The sequence below is a fragment of the Tenrec ecaudatus genome, chromosome 6, assembly GCF_050624435.1.
Source record: "Tenrec ecaudatus isolate mTenEca1 chromosome 6, mTenEca1.hap1, whole genome shotgun sequence".
Taxonomy (NCBI): Eukaryota; Metazoa; Chordata; class Mammalia; order Afrosoricida; family Tenrecidae; genus Tenrec; species Tenrec ecaudatus.
In genome coordinates, this window is record NC_134535.1 from 146,271,361 (window position 1) to 146,294,359 (window position 22,999).

The window sequence follows — 22,999 nt, forward strand, 5'->3', positions numbered from 1 at the left end:
CTTTTTTGGTAGTGTGAGTATTATACAAACAGATTTTAAAGCAGTAATGAATATTTGGGGCTGTTGTTAAAAGCAAGCAATTATAATATTTACAATTAATAGATTTTATATTAAATACCAGGAGGAAATAAGGTAGTAATAATGCTGTCTGATCCTGTGTGTCTTTGGGTTTATATTCATTTAAATTTTTATATATTTAAATAAACCTTTAGGAGATTGGTATTTTTTATTCAACAAAAAGTGTCTAGATATAGATATTGACATCAAATATTTTTACATCCTAAAAGAGAAGAAAGTTCCTTCTCGAGGACCAGGAAAAATGGCAACCCGATAGAACTCACCGGTCCGGAGCTCTTGCTGCCAGACCAGAAAATTGGAAGGTAAGGTGAAGGAAATAGGAAGGTAGAGTCCTGAAATTAGAACGATGGCACTAGGGTCTCTCCTCAACCCCTTTTTTTGTGTATAATTTCTGCTCCCAAAGCAAACCAAAAACACTTTAAAGTGTTCCAGCTTTGGCGACCCCACGCACTGTGGGGCCCTGGTTTACAACTGCTGGTACCAGCACCATGACAGGCTGTATAAAGCCAAAGTCTGGGGCTGGTTTAAGGTCTAATTTCAAATTCCTGGACACTGAGGTAATTCTGTCAGAGAAGGCATCATCTGTCCCAGACTGACCAGTAGGGTGCAGCGACCACTACCCCCAACTGACCAGTCAATAAAATATGCACGAAACTGTTTGCCAGCCACCACTGGACAACGCTGGTTCCAGAAGTTTTCTCCAATAAATTTAATGAACAGCAACACTGGACTGTCCCCTGTCCCTGACCCCATAAAAGCACAGGGAATAAAGGCTGATTCCCTTTGGACACTGGGTCCCCAGGGTGCTGGGCAACAGAGGGAGGAAGCCCTAGCTTGAGCTAGCAAATAAACTCCTTTTGCCACATTTGCATCTCAACTAGTCGTAATTCTTCCGTGCACCCAAGGTGAGCTCCAGTTCCCTTCCCAAATCCAACAGCACCAGCTGCATCTTGGCTGGGAGCAGTGATTTCTCCAGGTGGACGCCTTAGAGGGGACATAATCCCAGACATGAGGAGAAACCCACACCAAAGCTCTCCACGCAGTTGGCTGCCTTGAGCTCACAGCCTGGGGAGTGGTGGTCGTGGGTAGCCATAATTTAGAGTAGACGAAAAAGAAGATATTTACCACAGTGTGGATCGCAGTGTGGGAGAAAATAGACAGATAGTGCGAGTCTAGGGAGTGAATTTAATTCAATTGGCCGAGAAGGAAACAGCCCTCCTGATAAGCTGGATCTCCCCCCAAATCAGAACACATCACAAGCATAATATTGAAAAGGGTGAGATTATATATTATTGGTTTAAAATTCTGGTTGCTCAGCTCCAAAGAGCACGTAGTGGGAGGTGGGGGGGCTTAACATAAATTAGCATAAGAATAAACCTAGCTAAGAATGCCAGGACTCATCTACAGGGCCTGGCAGCTTTTTAAATAACAAAGACCCACTGTAGCAAGTGTCAGCTTCAAATAGCACGGAGCTGCAACCTAGAGACTGTGGGAGACAATTATTTTGATTTTATTCTAGCTAGCCAGGGGGATAAAAAATTAAAATTCTCTGATCTAGTAGGAACCAGCAGTCTAGATAGGACAATAAGCCCAGCTTCCCTTTCAATGATTCTACACATAGTTGGGAAGGCCCTGCTTGTCCTGGGGCCCTAGATGGGGATATGGGAACACCCCAGGCCCTGCCCCTGCTGCAGTGCTACATACAGCACAAGGCAGGTATACCAGTGAACACCAGAACTCAACGGACACTTGTGCAGAGGTACAATCTTGCCTTTGAAAGTAATCCCACACACCCTCTGTGAACCCTGCATCAAACAGGTACACCACCCTGCTACCTTGAGGAAGAGTTGGAACTCCTCCAGCCTCACAGACCTCACAGCCTCACAGATCAAGTCTTAGTTATCACCTTACCTACTGCTTGATTTCTTCTCACTATATTCACTAGCCCTTCTATCTTTCCCACCCTAGTCAGTCTCAACGAGCTCAGGTTTGTGTTGTTTTTTTCTCTTTCTTCTCCCCCCCCCCCCCCTTTTTTTCCTTTCTCCCTGTTTCTCCTTCTCTCCCACTCTTTCCTATCATATGGCACTACTGGATTCCAGGTCCCTACACTCCACTTAAGGAAAATCAACCCAAATAGCATGAGGAATACCAGTCTGCCCTCTGTGGGAGTACTGTGCACCTCACAAGGCAGATGGGACAAACATCTACACCATGCTGCACTGCTGATGAAACCTCTGTTGCACCTCAAAGGCAAACTCATTAACTAAGGAAATTCTGCCAGCACCACTGGGACCCTGTATTAAAGGGCACACCAACCTGCCATTGTGGGGCAGGGTCTAAACCCCTCTCGCCCCACATTCAAGCAATCATGGATCAGCTATCTCTTTATTCTTTATTTCCTGCTTCTCTCTCTCTTCTCTTTTTACCATCACAGCCAATCTTAGTGAACACAGTTGGGTTTTATTTCCCCTTCTTTCTATTTCTTCCCTTTTTATTTATTTCCTTTTCAGTCTTTGTTCTCTTCGCTTCTCTCTCTGCTGCTGTGATTCTCTCTTCTCCCTCTCATTCCTTTCACATGCCACTGCTGGTGCCAAGACCCATACACTCTGCCTAGGACAACAGTGTCCTCACAGTGACCAGCCTGACCACTAAGACAGTGCTGCACACAGGATACGTCAGTGCTACACACAGCATGGAGTCAGCTATTTCTTTCTTTATTTTTAAAAAATTTTCCCCTTTTCCTTCTTATTCTCTTTTTTTTTCCTTTGTGTTCTTCTTTCACATTTTCTTCTTTTCTCATCTTTTCTAGCTCTTCTCTATTTCCTACCACAGATTCAGCAGATTCAGATCTCCTTTTTTGTTGTTTCCCTTTCTTTATTTTTTCATTTCTTACTATTGTCACTTTTCTTTACTCTGTGCAGGTGAGTGGTTGTCAATTTCCTTGGCATTTTTGCTCCAGTCTGAGCCTTCCTCTTTCACTCTTTTTCCTCTCCTTTCACAAGCAACTAGTGGCCTCCAGGCCATTCCGATCTGCATAGGGAAACTCTGAAGATCCAACTAGGGAGTTCCTACCTGCATTTATTGGTTTAGAAAGCACCTGGGGAATTCATGCCAGTCCTCTTTCATGCACCAAGCATCAGGGGGTTCTCCCCTATAAGAAGTGGGTGAACCCCCAGCCTAAATACTGAGGCCCTACAAGTGACTTGGAGAAATGCCTGACTACCACTGGTGGGGTTCCACGCTACTGTGGGAACATCCACCCAAACTCCAAAGCGATTTCTCTGTCTACAATAATTTCTTTGTCAGCTACAGAGCTCTGTGCCAATGAGGGTGTACTCACACACCCTCCTCAGCACTCCAGTTGCAGAATAGAATACCACAGGCCAGCCGAGGTGCTCCAAGAATGGTGAAGTCTATTTAGAGATTGTCCGGGAAGCAATGCCCTCATGGGCCTACAACAACCCAACCAGAGTCACATGAGAGGAATATTGAGCACACATTAAAAGTAACGTAATACTGGCTAGCTAGGATAAGAGTGAAACCACAGGAAGATATAGCAAAGCCTGACGCCTCAGTCGAGTTACTGGCAGGTCATTCATAGAAGTACTCAAACAAATTCCCCAAGAGAGAGCCCAGGGCTCAGGAATCAGGAAGATGGCTCCAGGCTCCTCTAAAACACCATGTAAACAGCAGCCAGTTCTAACAGCTTCAAAGAAAAAACAGGAGAAATAGAAGACAATGCCGGAAGAAATCATGAACCTAATGATGGACATAGAAGAAGCAGATATTGACCTGCCACAAAAAGAAAATTTCAAAATGCTGCTTGAAGTCATAAAGGATATGAGGGAAGAAATGCAGGAAAAAAAGATGGAATGATAGAGGAGATAAAGGCAATGCACCAAATGGAAATATAAGAGTTAAGGGATGAAATAACAAAATGCAGTGACAATTTGACAGACCTTGCCAATAGACTTGAGGAGGCAGAAAATCACACTAGTGACCTAGTGGATAACTAAGCAAACCTCAGCAAACAGAAAAAGCAGTCAAATAAGACAACCAAATGAGCTGAAGAAAACTTGAGAGCCAAGTCGAATGCTCTGAAAGAAACAATATTTGAATAATTGGACTATCGGAACAAGACACAACAAAGAAGTCAACAGTGAAAATAGCAAGGAAATTCTTAGAGGAAAACTTGTCCAGTTTAATAAATGAAAATCAGGCAACCATTCAAGAGGTTGAAAGAACACCAGCCAGACTGAATCCCAAGTCACTAAGACACATAATTGTCAAATTACCTAACTATGAGGAAAGGGAGACAATCAAAACCATCTAGGGAAAAGCAAATAGTCACATATAAATGTACCCCAGTAAGAGTAGGTTCAGACCTATCAGCGGAAAAAATGCAGAGGAGGAGGGAATGAAGTAACATCTTCCAAATTTGAAGGGAAATAGTGCAATCTCAAGAATACTTTACCAAGCTAAATTATCTATTAAGATAGAAGGTGAAATAAGAGTCTTTCCAGTCAAAGACAACCTTAAAGAATACATAAAAATAAACCCAGCCCTACAAAAGATCCTTGCAGATCTAGTATGGGCAGAAGATAAACACTCACCAAGGACAAACAAGAGACCATCACATTGAACTACTCCACCCATAGGGCGACAAAGAGGAAACAGCCCCAAGGATAGCATCAGCTTAATAGTGGAAAAAAGGCAGACATAAACCACACACACAACAAAAGCGGATAAGATAGGTAGATAGGAAAATATCCAATGCAAAAGGTACAAGATGAAATCACAGATGGATATAATAACATAGAATATCAATGACCTGAACGCAGGCATTAAAAGGCAGAGGCTAACAGATTGGCTCAGGAAACTACCCATAAATCTGCTGCCCCTAGGAGACTCACCTTAAACTTGCAGACAAATCAGATTGAGAATTAAGGGCCGAAGAAAAATATACCAAACAAATGGTAATGTCAAAAAAAGCATGCGTAGCTATCTTAATATCTTACCAAATTGACCTCAAGATACAGGCCATAACAAGAGAAAAAGGGGGGCACCATATAATGCTCAAGAGAACAATAGACCAAGAACCAGTGAGCATAATAAACATATATGCACCTAATGAGAGACCTGTGAAATTCGTAAATTAAACAATCCAAAAGATGAAAAAAGCAATCACAGTCTCAACAATTATAGTTGGTGACCATAAGACACCACTCTCTGAAAAAGACAGCTTATTGGGAAAGAAACTCAACAAGGAGGCTACAGATCTAAATAGCACAATTGGACGCCTTGATTTACTAGATATTTTTGAACTTTCACCCCACATGCAAAAAATTCACATTATTTTCAAGCCCACATGGCACATATTTGAACTTGACTACATGCTGGGACACAAAGCGAACTTGAGTAATTTTAAGCACATAAAGGTTATACAGCCATCTCTCTCTGATCATAGCACCACAAAGCCGGGAATTAACAGAAGGACAGTTAAGAAAACCAGGGAAAGCAATTGTAGGATGTATAATTTCCTATTGCAAAAGGAGTGGTCATTGACCCAGATCACAGATGAAATCGGGAACTTTCAACAAACCAATCAGAACGAAAATACGACGTACCAAAACCTGTGGGATACAGCAAAGGCATTTATCAGAGGAAGGCTGATAGCAATAAATGCCCACGTTAAAAAAAAAAAGAGAGACACATGGATGATATACTGACACAATACTTACACCAATTAGAGCAGAGTCAACAGAACAACCCTACTAATAGCAAGAGGATAGATATAATAAAAATCATAGCCGAGATAAAGAAGAGGGAAAACAAGAAAACTATGGAAAAACTTAATGCCTCTAAAAGTTGGTTCTTTGAAAGACTTAACAGAATCGATAGACCTGTGGCAAACATAACCAAAGAAAGGAAGGAACAAATGACATTTGCAAGGATGAGGGATGAAACAGGGGACACTGCAACGGACCCTAATGAAATCAAAAGGATAGTTACACAGTACTATGAAGGTCTATTTCTAATGAATTCAACAATTTAGAAGACATGGACAAATATTTGGAAACTTATCCCTCACTAGACTATCCCAGATGGATGTCAAGAATCGCAACAGACCCACAGCAATGGAAATACTAGACAAAACACTAGGGGCATGCAATGGAGTGGCAGGGGAAGCATAGAAAGGAGGTCCCGAGGGAGTTTAAAGGAGGGACTTTGGGGCTAGAATGTGGCACCCCATCAGACTCGTCCAGAAAACACTCCTAAAGCTCAACAAACAGACCTGTAACTACTAACAGGTGTTTTTTTGCTGTCTTTTTGTTTTGTTTTTTCTTTATTTCTCTTTTTAAATTTTGTATGTTAGTGGCTTTTTTGTTTGTTAGCATGTTAGTGTTACTGCTGTCAACTCCACGTTCTTATGTGCCAATTTGATACTATCAAAGCCATCTGCATTTTATGCACATATTAATATATCTGCAGGTCCACCTAGATAAGAGGCTGGACAAACAATGTGAGAAGAAAATGACAGGACCAACGGTCCCGGAGGGACATGAGAGTGTGGGAGGTAGGGGAAGGGAGGAGGTGTTGGCCAACCCAGGGACAAGGGAACAATGAGTGGTTCAAAACCAGTGGAGGGAGGGGATGGAAGGACTGGTAGGGAGTGACCAAGGGCAAGGTAACTGAGAGGAATTACTGAAAACAAAATTATTGCTGGACATGGTAGTGGGACAGGAGGAAAGCATAAGGAAATAGAGGAAAGGAGTCGGAGGCAAAGGGCATACATAGAAGCCAAAATACAGACATGAACATATGTAAATATATTTATGATTATGAGGGAAATAGACCCATGTGCATATATTTATAAGTTCAGTAGTAGGGTAGTAGGTGGACATTGGGCCTCCTCACGGACACTCCCACAATTCAATAGCACCTTGCTCAGCTAAGCGGTCATTCCATGATACCGACACGAAGACAGACGTGTGCATAAGCAAAGGTGGTGAAGAAAGCTGATGTTGTCTGGCTATCAGAAAGATAGCTTCTGCGGTCTTAAAGGCTTGAAGGCAAACAAGTGGCCATCTAGCTCGGAAGCAACAAAGCCCACAGTGAAGCACACAAGGCTAAGTGAACACGAGGTGTTGAAGGGATCAGGTAGCAGACACCAAAGAATAAAGTTCATCATTTTGTGATCACCTTCCCCACATAAATGCTGAAGATGAATGTGTGCATAAGTAAGTGTGGTGAAGAAGGCTGATGGTGCCCGGCTATTGAGAGAAATAGCATCTGGGGACTTAAAAACTTGAAAGTAAACAAACAAACAACTGGCCCAGAAGCAACAAAATCCACATGGAGACAGCACACCAACATGTGTGATCATGAAGGGTCAAGGGGATCAGGTTTCAAATGGGGACGGGGGGAATCATATTATCGTGAATGAGGGGAATGCATGGTGAGGACCCAATGCCCATCTGTAGACAATTGGACAACCCTTGCAGAGGGGTAGTGGGGAGGATATGAGTCACTCAGGGTTCAGTGTAGCAATAATGAAACTCACAACCTTCCTCTAGTTCTTGAATGCTTCCTCCCCACCAACTATCATGATCCCAATTCCACCTTGCAAACCGAGTTAGACCAGAGGATACACATTGGTACAGTTGGGATCTGGAAACACAGGGAATCTAGGACAGATGAACCCCTCAGGACCAAGGTGATAGTGGCATTACCAGGAGGGAAGCGGGCGTAGAAAGGGGGAACTGATCTCGGAGACCTACATATAACCTCCTCTCTGGGGGATGGGCAACAGGAAGGTGGGTGAAGGGAGACGCCGGGCAGTGTAAGATAAGATAAAATAATAATTTATAAATTATCAATGGTTCATGAGGGGAGGAAGGAGCGGGGAGGGAGTAGGAGGGAAAAATGGAAAATGAGCTGTTTTCAGGAACCCAAGCGGAAGGCGAATTTTGAGAATGATGAGGTCAATGAATGTTTAAGTATGCTTTGTTCAATTGATGTATGTATGGATTGTGATAAGAGTTGTATGAGCCCTAATAAAATGATTTTTAAAAAGAAATAAACAAGGTAATCAAGGAATTACCAACAAAACATCCCCCAGGCCATACAGTTTCACAAGAAAATTCTACCAAGCATTCTGGGAAGAACTAACGCCAATCCTATACAAACTTTTCCAGAATATAGAAAAAGGTGGGAAACTCCCAAACTCTTTCTATGAAGCTAGTGTAACTCTGATACCTAAAGTGGGCAGACACCACAAGAATTGCGAACTACAGACCAATATCCCTAATGAATATTTATTCAAAAATCCTTAACAAAATACTGGCCAATAGCATACAACAGCATGTGAAAAGAAAAAGAATTTACCCTGATGAAGTGGGATTCATACAAATGATGCAGGGGTGGTTCAACATATGAAAGACCATCAACATTATTTGCCACATTGGCAGGAAAAATGGTGAGAACCACATGATAATATCGATAGATGTGGAAAAAGCATTCGACAACATCCAACACGCATTCCTGTTTAAGACACTCAAGAAGATAGGAATAGAAGGAAAATTCCTCAATATTATACAAGCCATATATGAAAAACTCATAGCTAACATGGTAGTTAATGGAGAAAAGATTAAAACAATTCCACTGAAAAGGGAGTTCAGACAAGGATGCCCCGTGTTCCCACTCCTATTTAACATCGTACTGGAGGTCCTAGCTAACAACATAAGACAAAGGAAAGATATTAAAAGTATTCAGTTGGGGAAGGAAGATGTGAAATTAAGATTATTCGCAGATGATGCGATTCTACATGTTGAAGATCCCTTAAAATCTACAAGTTGAGTGTTGCAATAAATAGAGGAATATGGCCGAGTGGCAGGATACAAAATCAGCAATCAGAACTCTATTGGACTGCTCTACACATCAGGCAATATCAGAGAAGAGACGGTTAAAAAGGTAGAACCCTTTGAAATATTGAAATACCTGGGGATATACTTGACTAAAAAACATGAAAGATTCATATGACGAACATTATAAACCACTACTTCAAGAAATTATGAGTGACCTCAACAAATGGAAGAATATCCCATGCTCGTGGACTGTCAGACTCAATTTAGTAGAGATGTCAGTTCTTCCCAAGGCACTATATAAGTCCAATGCTATCCCGATACGGAATACCACCATCTTCTCAAAAAAATTGGAAAAATAGATTTCCAACTTCATATGAAGTGGGATTAATCCCAGAATTAACAGAGAACTCCTCAAGAAGAAGGACAGGTAGGAGGGCTTGCTCTACTTGATTTTAGCACATACTATACGGCCACAGTAGTCAAAACAGGGTGGTAGTGGTATAATGACAGATATTCAGACCTATGGAAAAGAACTAGAGACCCAGAAATAAAAACCTCAGCATAGAGGCAACTGATCTTTGATAAGAACCCCAAAAATATTATATGGGAAGCAGATGCCATCTTAAATAAATGGTGCTGGAAAAAATGGATATCTACCTATAGAAAAATGAAGCAAGACCCTTACATCACTCCATGCACAAGAATAAACTCAAGGTGGATCTTGAGATAAAACTCCAAACAATTAGGGCCATTAATGAGGGAATTGGGACAAGCCTGAGAACCTTGGCACAGGGAATACATAGACTATCAGAAATAGGGAAGGACACAAACACAGAGGGGGTCACAAATTGACAAGTGGGATATACTGAAAACATTCACCATCGAAAGAATTCACCAAGAGAGTAATAAGAGAGTCTACCGACTGGGTAAACATCTTTAGCATCAACACATCAGACAAAGGCCTTATTATTAAAATCTACAATACTTTGCAAGTTTACAATAAGAGAAAAACTAATTGTCCACTGCAGAGGTGGGCAAAGGACCTTAACAGAAATTTCACAGAGCCTGAAATCCGAATGGTCAATATACATATGAGAAAATGCTTCCAATCATTAGCCATAAGAGAAGTGTAAATCAAAACAATGATGAAATACCACCTAACACCCTTAAAGATAGCCCAATTCAAAAAAATATCAGAAAGCAATAAGTATTGGAGGGACTGTGGGGAGATAGGAACTTTCATCCACTGCTGGTGGACCTGAAAATATGTACAGCCACTACAGAAATTGATCTGGTGATTTCTCAAACAGATGGAAATTGAGTTACCATATGACCCAGCAATCCCCCTACTGGGCATATAGCAAGAAGAGGCAAGAAACAAACCACGGCCAGCCATCTGTGCTCCAATGTTCATTGCGGCACAGTTCACAATCACAAGGAGTTGGAAACAACCCAAATTTCCATCAACAGAAGAATCGATTAAAAAACTGTGGTAAATACATATAGTGGAGTACTATGCATCACTAAAAAGCAGTGATGAACGCGTGAAGTATATCGCCGCATGGGAAGAAATGGAGGAAATTATGTTAAGTAAGCCAACACAAAAGGACAAGTATAACATGAGGCCGCTGAGGTTTATATATATAAACCTTTTAAATATATAAAGAAAGAACAGAAAGGTAAATGCAAAAGGGGCACAGGGAAAAAACTACTGTATACAAACACTCCAGGGGTGATGTCCAGGTAGTATGGCAGGGACCAGGCCAAATCCAGGGGTATATATTGTAGCCAACTAAAAAGGGGGTGGAGGAAGGAAAGGGGAAAGGAAAGAAAAGAAAAAAAGATGTGTGAGGAGGGAAGGAATAGGGCACTGACCCACCCAAGGGGAGGGTATTGTTTGTGTCTCCACAGGGAAAGAGGGACCAGATTTAAAGCCAGTGCCAGACGAATGCAGCGTGCCGGAAAGTAGTGGGGAGCCAGTGCAGGGGCCTGAGGGCTCGGCCCCCATACCAGCTACGTGGACAACTGCCCCTCACCCCAGAAGAATTTACTTAAGAGGACGGCACTGAAGCTGAAGCTAGGGGAGAGGGGCATGTCTGATCAGAGCAAATGGGAGAAAATGACGGGAGAGGAAAAGAGAGTAGAGCACTTTCTGGCCCATCAGGCCTGGAGGACAATATCTCCGCTTTAAACAGCCAATGCACAGAGTGGACAATATGGCTGATCCCATTACGAGGCACACTGTCCCTTGATGGCCCAGGGCCCTAAGGGGGACAACACTGGAGACTCAGTGTTCGGACTGGCCCAGGCTGACCCTGTGAAACAGAAGCAAACCACTAAAGCGTGCAGCAGAGCAACCTTGGGGGCATAACAGCAATTCCCTGAGGGAGTACAAAGGAGAGACTCTGGGGCTAGAGCATGATACCCCATCGGACCTGCCTGAAGGACATGCCTAGAGATAAAAAATCAGACCTTGATCTATTTACAGGTTTTTCTTTCTTTCTAAATTTTTTTCTTTTAATTAATTTATTCTTCTATGGGTAATTGGTTTCCTTTTTTATTGTCATTGCTGTCTTCTCACTCATCGCCTATCTTGCTACGGCTTGGTTTTTAGTGCATATTATTATCTCTACCAATTTATCTAGATAAGATAGACTGGGTGAATAGTCTGGAGGAGAAAACAACCAGACCAATGATTGGGGGGGGGGGCACGGTAGAGGGGAAGGCTGGGGTAAGGACGTGGTGCTGACCAACCCAGGGACAGGGGGGCAACAACTGATCCAAAATAAATGGCAAGGGGGATATGAGAGGCCTGGTAGGGATTCAGCAAGGGTAATGTAACTGAGATAAATTACTGAAACCCAAATGCGAACTGAGCATGATAGTATGACAAGAGGAAAGTAAAAGGAGATAGAGGAAAGAACTATGTGACAGAGGGTATTTATAGAGATCTAAAGACTAGAATGTACATATGTAAATATATTTATATGAGAGTGTGGGGAAACAGATCTATGTCTATATATTTATAAGTTTAGTATTAAGACAGCAGATGGACATTGGGCCTCCACTCAAGCACCTAGTCAATGCAAGTACACTTCGTTCTATTAAATTGGCATTCCAGGGTGCACACCTTCCTGACACGATCGCTGTAGACAAAATGGGAGCATAAGCAAATGTGGTGAAGAAAGTTAATGGTGGCCAGTTATCAAAGATATAGTGCCTGGGGTCTTAAAGGCTTGAAGATAAACAAGTGGCCATCTAGCTAAGAAGTATCAAAGCCCACATGGAAGAAGCACACCAGCCTGTCTGACCAGGAGGTGTAGAAGGAACCAGTTATCAGACATCAAAGAACTAAAAATCATATCATTGGGTGCCCACCTTCCTGATATGATCACTGAAGGCAAACATTTGCATAAGCAAATGTGGTGAAGAAAGCTGATGGTGCCTGGCTATCAAAAGATATAGCATCTGGGGTCTTAGAGACTTTAAGATAAACAAGAGGCCATCTAGATCAGAAGTAACAAAGCCCACATGAAAGAAGCACACCGGCCTGTGTGACCACAAGCTGTCGAAGGGATCAGGTATCAAGCATCAAATAACAAAATATCATATCAGTGAAAATGTGGGTGAGTGCAGAGTGGAGACTCAAAGTCCATCGGTAGGCAACTTGACAACACCTTACTGAAGGATTGTGGAGAGGAGATGATCCAGTCAGCGTGCAGAGTAGCACAGATGAAACATATAAATTTGCTCTAGTTCTTAAATACTCTCCCCCTCTCCATGATCATGAGCCCAATTCTACCTTACAAATCTGGCTTGACCAGAGGATGTACATTGGTACAGTTAGCAACTGCAAACACAGGGGATCCAGGACAGATGATTCCTTCAGGACCAGTGGTGAGAGTGGCGATGCCTGGAGGGTGGAGGGAATGTGGGGTAGAAAGGGGGAACCAATTACAAGAATCTACATATAGCCTCCTCACTGGGGGGTGGACAGCATAACATATCACAAAATAATAATAATTTATGAATTATGAAGGGTTCCTGAGGTAGGGGTGAGTAGGGAGGGAGGGGAAATATGAGCAGCCAATATTAAGGGCTCAAGTAGAAGGCAAATGTTTTGAGAATGTTGATGGAAACAAATAAACAAATGTACTTGACACAATGGATCTATGTATGGGTTGTGATAAGAATTGTATGAGCCCCCAATAAAATTATTTTTACAAAAAGAAACATTCCTTCTCCAACAGACTTGAAAATTAATACAAAACATTAGAGTTCAATTTAAAATATTTAACTCAACAATAGAGGCATATAAAGATACTGAATTGCTATCCTCTCAATGAAATTATTGAGTGTTTAAAGTTTATAACACTGGAAAAGTGAGTGGTTCAAAACCAGTGCCAGGGAGAGATGGGAGGACTGGTAGGGAGTGACCAAGGGCAAGATAACTGAGAGGAATTACTGAAACCAGAATGAAGGCTGAACATGGTAGTGGGACAGGAGGAAAGCGTAAGGAAATAGAGGAAAGGAGAGGGAAGCAAAGGGCATACAGAGAAGCCTAAATACAAACATGCACATATGTAAATATATTTATGATTATGGAGGAAATAGAACTATTTGCATATAGTTACAGGTTCAGTAGTAGGGTAGCAGGTGGACATTAGGCCTCCTTGCACACTCTCCCTCAATACAATAGCGCCTTGCTCAGCTAAATGGTCATTCCATGATACCCACCTTCCCAACATGATCACTGAAGACAGACGTGTGCACAAGCAAACGTAGTGAAGAAAGCTGATGTTGCCCAGCTATTGAGAGATATAGAGTCTGGGGACTTAAAGGTTTGAAAGTAAACAAGTGGCCATCTAGCCCAGAAGCAACAAAGCCCACATGGAAGCAGCACATTAACATGTGTGATCATGAAGGCCCGAAGGGACCAGGTTTCAAACAACAAAGGCAGGGGGAAAAAAATCATATCACCATGAATGAGGGGAGTGAGTGATGGGGACCCAATGCCCATCTGTAGAAAGCTGGACATCCCTTGCAGAGGTTTAGTGGGGAGTAGATGAGTCACTCAGGGTTCAGGGTAGCAGCAATGAAACTCAAAACCTTCCTGTAGTTGTTGAACGCTTCCTCTCCCCCCGCCACCCCCAATTATCATGATCCCAATTCTACTTTGTGGACCTGGTTAGACCAGAGGATGCACAGCGGTGCAGTTGGGATCTGGAAACACAGGAAATCTAGGACAGATGAACCCCTCAGGATCAAGGTGAGAATGGCGAAACCGGGAGGGAAGCAGGCGTAGAAAGGGGGAACTGATCTTGGGGACCTACATATAACCTCCTCTCTGGGGATGGGCACCAGGAAGGTGGGTGAAGGGAAACACTGGGCAGTGTAAGATAAGATAAAATAATAATTTATAAATTATTAAGAGTTCATGAGGTAGGGGGCAGGGGGGAGGAAAAAAGAAAATGAGCTGATTCCAGGAACCCAAGTGGAAGGCGAATTTTGAGAATGACGAGGGCAACAAATGTATAAGGGTGCTTTACTCAATTGATGTATGTATAGATTGTGATAAGAGTTGTATGAGCCCCAATAAAATGAATTATTAAAAAAAGCTTATAACTGGTGGATTTCCAAGGTATGGCAAGAGTAAAAAAGGTCGAATTTATCTTTACAGAGGTTAAAATCTCAGAGGGGCATTTGGGGAGAACAAAACAGACCAAATGAATGTTATTTATAATTTTTTAAAAGTGAAGAACCCTACATTTTAAATAACAGGATAATTAGAACCTGCAATCATTATGAGTAGACACTTGCTAATTTACTTTTAAGTAGGTTGAAAAGTGGTTATTTGTAGGACCAATTTGAATACAAATTTGTCTCCTTTCAATGGAGATTCCAGATACTCATTTTAAATACAACATTTCTGAAACTTACATATGAAAGGGCTTCAGGAATTGATGAAACAAAATTGTTTTTAATTCCATTTGTCCATGAATGCTTAAAAGACCCTATGCATTACTTTCTGGGCATTGGACAATTTATTTTATATTTTCATTTCCTTTAATATTGTATACCTTAGTGCTTTGCTTGCTGTTTTCAACATCACTCTCCTGCATTTTAGATGATCAATTTTGCAGGCAGTATGAACAATATTTTTGGATTTTTTCCCTCAGGTGTAACATAGAGGGTTTTTATCCCCTAATACATGCTTCCACCACTTGTCTGCCATTTTGTGCCAAGCTGTGGTGGCTTGAGTGTCGCTGTGATGCTGAAACCTATGCCATTGGTCTTTAACATATCAGCAGAGTCATTCATGGTGTACAGGGTCCAGTGATGCTTACAGACTATGAAATGACAAGGGAGGAAAATCATATCAGTCTTCCTAACAGGAAGAAAACGAGATGGTGACACTTTTATGAACTGAAGAGAAACATTGTCTGATATGTTTGAAGATGAGCCTTTGAGCTTGGAAGACAATGAAAATATGAGTGGGAAAAAGTGGCCTCTGCAAAGTAGCCTAATGATATAAATAGAGTAAGGCTTTAGGACTTTCATTCCTTGATGTGACATAAATCAAAATGGTTACAGAATAACACTGAAAGGGAGCTACCAGATATTCAAGCTAGAGGCAGAAGAGGATGTAGAAAAAGAGATATCACTGCAAATGTCAGAAAGATTTTGACTGAAAACAGAAAATAAAGGAAAGATGCTTACCCATATTTTATTGATTATGCACAAGCATTCTACACCATGAATCACACACACAAAAATAAGGATAACACTGTAACAAATGGGAATTTCAGAATACTTAATTGTGTTCATACATAGCATGGACATAATTTAAGAAACAGTCATTAGAACAAAACAGGAGAGTTCTACTTGGTTTAAAATGAAGAAAAGTGTGTATCAGGGTTGTAGCTTTGCACCATATATATTTCCTTTATATATTGAGAAAATAATGCAAAAAGCTAGACTATATGAAGAAGAACGTGGCATTAAGGTTTGAAGAAGACAAATTAACAATCTGTATTATAAAGATAAAACGTTGCTTGCTGAAAGCCAAGATGATTTGAATAACTTACTGAACTAAGTCAAAGATTTCAAAATTGATTACATTTCAACATGGAGAAAACAAAAATTCTCACAATTAGACTGATAAGCAAGATAGTGATAGAGGAAAAAGTATTGAGCTTGTCAAGAACTTAATTTTACTTGTACCCAAAATCAACACACATGGAAGTAGAAGTCAAGAAATCATCAACAAATTGCATGGGGCAAATATATTTCAAAAGAGCTTTTTCATGCTAGAGAGAAAAGGTAACTTTGAGGGCTACGATGTATCTAAGCAAGTCTTGTTAATTTCAGCAAAGCTGAGTGTTTAAGAAGAATTGAGACTTTTGAATTATGATTTTTGTCTAAGAATATTTAATGTTTCATGGACTTCCAGAAGAATGAGCAAATCTGTCCTAGAAGAAGTGCAGCTAGATAGCTCCTTCCAAGTGAGGATGACACGATTTCATTGCATGTACTTTGGGCGAGTTCCAAGGTGAAGGAGAAGGACCGTTGGAGAAAAGAGGACCGTCCTGCAGGAGATAGATGGACAGTTGTGAGGATGTTGCAGCACTGGGCAGTGCTTTGTTCAGTTGTACATGGTTTCACTCTGATTTGGAACTGACTTAAAAGTAATGACAGAGATACATGCTTTATTTCAAATATATACACATTTTATGGCTTTACTCTGTCACCGAGCTGCCTTATGGTGGTATCTGGCTCATGATGACCCATGTACAGTTGGATGATGACTATGCAGTCCTAGGCTACCCTAAGACTTCTTAATTGGATTGTTCTGATCTTTTCTTTTACTTTGTTGAAAATATACATAGCAGTTCATACACAATGCAAAAGTTATTGCCCATGTAATTCAGTGGCATTGCTTATACTCCTTAGGTTATGCAACCATTTTCACCTTGATTTTATGAGTTGTTACACCCCCGTTAACATCAACACAACTCACTGCCATCTTTTCTATGCTGATTCACAGAGAGAGAACCTACATGACCGGGTAGAACTGCCCTTGTGGGATTCTGAGCTTGAAATCCTCTAGGCGTAGAAAGTCTCATCTTACTCCCAGGGGGCAGATGGTGGTTTCTACCTGCTGACCTTATTGTCAACTATCCCAAGCATCACCCAAACACAACCAAGCCTCCTGACGTAACCAAACTGCTCTTCAAGTTCCTATCTTCTTGTTCGAGTTTCCTTTGTCAATTTTTTCCTCGTATAGATGATTCTTTAAAAAGAGTCTCAAGGCAACTATGTTTTACTAATTCAGATATTGTTTAGTTTTAAGAAGGTTTCACAAGATTTTTCAGTTTAAAATGCAAGGAATATCTTATAGTAGTAGTTTCAGGGGTTCATTCAGCCTCCATAGATCCAGAAAGTAGGGGATCCATTCGATTTTGCAATGCTGTTCTGCAATTCCACTCTTTTGATCTAGTCATCGATTGGTTTCTAACAATTGATTGCCAGGGCTTTCTTCTCTCATCATATTAATCATATCATATTTCAAAAGTATTTCAACTTAACTGTCAAAATAGCCCAGGATTCATAGCTCAGCTTTTGCAATCATACATCGTCAGTTCTCAACCTGTGGGTTGTGACCTCTTTGGGGGTTGCCCGATTCAAGTAACCAAATTAGTTATGAAGCAGCAACGACAATAATTTTTTGGTTGGGGGGGTTCATCACAACATGAGGAACTGTATTAAAGGGTCGCGGCATTAGGAAGGTTGAGAGTCAATGTGCACACATGTTTTGGTGGTTTTATTAGTCGTATACAAGGAAAAGAGACATAGAATATGTGGTAGAAACTCGTTAGTTTCCTGCTCTCCCATTTTTCTTGTAATTCAAAGCACATTTGTGGCAGACCAACTCTATATATATCAGAATAAGTTATATATAGATATAGAGATAGAGATAGAGATAGAGATACACACTAATGAAAAACCTGGGTCTGTAGCAATATGGTTCTCATAATCCCCTGGAGAAGAGCCACATTTAGGCAATTGACAGAAGTGCTGCTGTAATTCCTGTGGAGACCCAAGAGCAGGCCCCCAAAATCCTTCAAGAAATCAGGAAACAGGGGCTTATTGGAGAGCAAATGGTTCCAGAATGATGAGGGCAATGAATGTACAAATATGCTTTACACAATTGATGTATGTATGGATTGTGATAAGAGTTGTAAATAAGTGATAAATTGATACAAAAATTGCTTTTAAAGAAGTCAGGAAAATCATTAAAGGGAAGTAATATCTGCAATGGGTTTGAGAAAAGGATGGTACTTCTCCTACCAAAGACTAATGACATTCCAGGTAGAGAGCTTTAAGTGAGCAAAGGTGAAGACAGGAAATTGCATATTTTACTTGATTTTATGCACAAACATTTGTTTTATATAATGTGCATTTTTGTAGTAATTTAAATTTTGTAATAAATAAATTATTCAGAAAATAATTGGACATGTAGGACTCATGGAACATGAACACCTGCCTGCTGTCATATCCTGTAACCAGTACCTGCTCTGAGAAGCTCCCCCATATCTTTGGGGACTTTGGTTAGAATTATTATTAGGGAAATATAATAAAAACAAAATCTATTCCTATCACAGAAAACTTATCCACAAAAAATAGAAAAGAAATAAAATTTTTATTTTTGAATTAGGATTAACAAAAATAAGATGCATCAAAACGACCCATTAAAGAGATGGTAAAGAGAAAAATTGATATTACCTCTTATATACTTGAGTGTATGCAATCAAGTACATGAATGTTTTACAGATAAAAGTTTGAGTTTTCTAGTATTTTGATGTCCACAGGTAGGTTTGTAATTTGGAGCTTTGGTCACTTAAAATTATTTTAATCTCCTTCCAGGAAATTGGGATCTAAGGGACAATGATATGAAGTTACATGCTAAAGAGGCTGACCGCCAAGGCCCTGTGCTGGCAATTTTGATTTACATTCTTTTAAAGGAGACAGAAAAATGTTTTATAATTGCAGGTTTCCACGAGTAGATTTTGAAAGAAGAGAAAAGAAAAAAGGACTTCTTTATGTGCAGCCGAGAAAGTATACCTATTTATTTTCAAATTGTATTTGTCCATAAAGATCCCCAGTTTTGCATTGATCAAGTTCTTGGCTGCTAATGGAAAGCTTCCAGTTTGAACTCATCAGAGGCTTGATAGCCAGTGGCTGGTACCTGGTGACCTGCTTCCCCAAGGATTGTAGCATAAGAAGAGCTCTACTCTGTATTACATGATCACTATGAGTTGTAATCCCATAGCATACAACAATCCCAATGGTTTGCCCTTGCACTATCAATTAAACTGTTTTCCCAAATCTGTGGGCCTGAAACAAGTGATAATGGATTTGAACATCAAGGCACACTCTCTCAGAAATCAGAAACTTAAGAAGTGATTCAAGAAATAAACAGGGATATCAATGCATCTATGGAGCCAATAGTCCATCCCCTAGCGATAGAATCCCGAGTTTCTATTCTTCTTGTGGAGAGTCCCACACCTCTTTCCAATGAATTGATTTCTTTGCCAGTGTTAGCAAGAGTTGTTTTGTGTTGTTTGCAATCCTTACCTGGTTAGAAAACAAAACAGAACAATAACAACAACAACAACTCTCACTGGAATAAAGTCAATTCTTACTCACACTTACCTTACATGACAGAGTAAAACTGTCCCTGTGGGACAATTTCTGAGACTGGAGTTTCTTTACAGGAGTGGAAAGTGTCTTCTTTCCCCTGAAGAGCAGTTGGTGGTTTCTAACTGCTAACCTCAAGGTTAGCAACCCTAGTATAGGCCATTAAGCCAACACAGCTTCTTATGAACTAGTCGGGAAGAAGATAAATCCTTCGGGATTGTTAAAGAAAAGTTAAGAACAAATGCAAAAGGCATGGGATTATTAGCTAAAATAAGTTTAAACTCAAAGTAGAATCACAGCCAAGTAGGGCAGGAGGAGCTTCCTCTCTAGAGAAAAGACATATTAGGGATTCATAATGGGAGCTGTGAAACTAGCTATATGAGGATATGATGAACATACTGTGGACCACCAAAAGAACTGAGGTAGTTAGTTTATTGTTCCAACCTGGCCACTTAAACACATGTGGGATTAATTGAAGGGCTGAGGGATAAATGGTTCAATAAGTCTCCCTTTCTAGTTCTTGAGTCTCTTGCTTTCTGATGGTCAGACCAGGGTGCAGCTTCCTTAGCCAGTTCCCTGCTTCAGCTGGCAAGGCTCAATTCCTGCAAGACATCCCCAAGGAGAAGCCACATGGACCTACCCAGATGCAGCCCTGGGTGCTGGAGCAGCTGTGTGGAGACCCCTGCCACCGCTGAAATGCTTACATGCTCACTGATTCAGCTTTCTCCCTACAGTCAGTGTCATTGCGTCTGTTTTGTGAGATGAAGGAGGACTTTGTGGGTTGGTGTTGGACATATGGGGTAATGAGTTCATGTTGGACTTATGGGTTTGGGCAACATTGGGTTGGGATGTTTTCTTGATGTGCACTTAACCTTTATATAAAACTCTCTCTTGTACACAAGTTTCTGTGGATTGGTTTCTCTAAAGTACCCAGAATAATGCAGAACAAACAATTATTTCTTGGAAGAAAACCAACTTGAATGTTCCTTAGAAGCAAGGATGGTTTCATGTACTAGGGGACTGTTATCAGGACAGGCCAACCCCTGGATGAGGATATCACACTGTAACGTTGAGGGGCAGTGGAAAAGAAAACCCTCAACAAAAAGTGTTGACACAGTGTGTGCAATTATGGGCTCAAATGTCCTCAAGATGAGATGGGGCAGGACTAAGCTGGGTTTGGTGATGTGGTACATAAGGTCGCTGTAAATGGGAATAGACTCCATGGCCCCTAAAAACAGAAAACCATGAATAAGGGTCAGAAACACATGAGAATTGTTAGGGTTGCTCCGTGTAGAGACTAGGTGAACGTTGACTAAATTTTTTATATTGAAACATCATCTAATAATTATGTTTTCACTTACCATACTGAAATCCACTTAAAAATAAAGCTCAAAGTTACTGCAATCAAATTGATTCTGATGCACACTGACCTTATAGAGCAGGCTAGAACTATCTCTTTGAGTTTTCAAAAAATAGAAAGCTTGTCCTTCTTCCTCTCAATGGCTGGTGATTTCCAAGTACAGACCTTGTGTTGAATAGCCCACTGCCTAACCACTATGCCACCAGTACAATTCTAACTTCTCTCAAGATTTCAGCACTTACAGTCTTTCATTTTCATTTCATTCCTCTAAACAGACTATCGTATATACTCGAGTATGAGTGAACCCAAATATCAGCCAAGGCACCTATATTTACCACAAAAACTGCATGAAAATGTGCTGAGAAACTTGGCTTATCCACGAGTATAAATGGTAAATGAGTTTAAATTTTGCTTTCATCTTTGTTACTTTGTCTTCAATCAATTTTTGATTGAATCACTAATTATTTATGTCACTCCAATTCTGCCCATATCGAGGTTGCAGTTTAGAACAAAATCTATACATTGTTCTTGCCTTATGGGGTCATTTAGTGTTTCTAATAAATACATCTCTAAAAGAAGGATGGCACTGGAAACAAATCCAAATCCAAATAAGAATTTAAGCAAACCTCCTTTTAAGTAGACTGCTTGTTTTCATATGTTTTCAAGATTTGAAAAAGAACTCAGGGATGAACATGGGATACATATGGTAGCCCATTAAAAGGGAAGAGGGAAAAAGGTATGGGTAGCTGGGGGAACAGGGCATTAACCCACACACGGGGAGGGCATTGACTATGTCACCACAGGGAAAGAGCGACCAGACTTCAACCCGGAGCTATAAGACAAGAATGCAACACACTGACATGAAGCAAGGAACTGATAGAGGCCTGAGAGGCCAGCCCCATTACCAACTAAGTGGACAGCACCACTTTCCCTCCAGAAGAATTCCCTTCAGAGAACAGCACTGAAACTACAGCTCAAGAAGAGGGGAAGAGGGACTGGTCTGGTCAGAGCACACAGGAGTCAATGAGGGGAGATGGGGGGAAAAAGAGTGAAGCACATCCTGGCTCACCAAGTCTTGAGGACAATGTTCCTGCTCAGAACAGCAATGCACAGAGATGACAACAGGGCCGACCTCACCATGGGACACAGTGTTCCTCATTGACCCATAGCACCATTGAGGACAACACTAGAGACACACGTCGGAAATTGTGCCCACCATGAGCTCACCACAAGGAAGCCAGTGTCTGGGGGCATGCAGCAGAGCAGCGGGGGGAGCAGAGCAATGAAGTCCCCATGGATAGAGACAGTGCCAGGTTATGGTACCCCATCAGACTTGACTAGAAAGCAGCCCATGAAGGAAAATAGAATCTGAATTATTCATACCTTTATGTGTGTATGCGTGTGTGTTGTTTTTGTTTTAGCTATTGTTTCACTTTCTGTTGTTGTTTTGTTGTACTCAGTCTTGAGATGGTACATAGCATGTCAACCTGGAAGTGATAGGCAGAATAAAAAAGCCAGAAGAGAGAACAACAGAATGACAATTCCAGGGGATTATAGGGGTAGGGGAGGCAGGGGAAAGGAAGATGATGTTAACAAGCCCAGGGACAAAGGAACAACAAGTGATCCAAAATCAGTGTCAAGGAGGGTGTGGGAGATCTGGCAGGGCTGGATCTAGTGCAATGTAACAAAGAGGAATTCCTAAAACCCAAATGAAGGCAGAACATGATAGTGGGACAAGAGGAAAGTACAAAGAAACAGAGGAAAGAACTAGAAGGCAAAGGGTAGTCATAGAGATTTAAATACAGGTACATAAATATGTAAATATGTTTATATATGACAAGGGGGAAATAGATCTATGTACATATATTTATAGGTTGAATATTAAGAAAACAGATGGACAGTGAGCCCCTGCACAAGTACTCCCTCAACACAAAAACACTTTGTTATAATAATTCGGCAGTCTGAGATGCTCACCTGCCTGGCACAACCACTG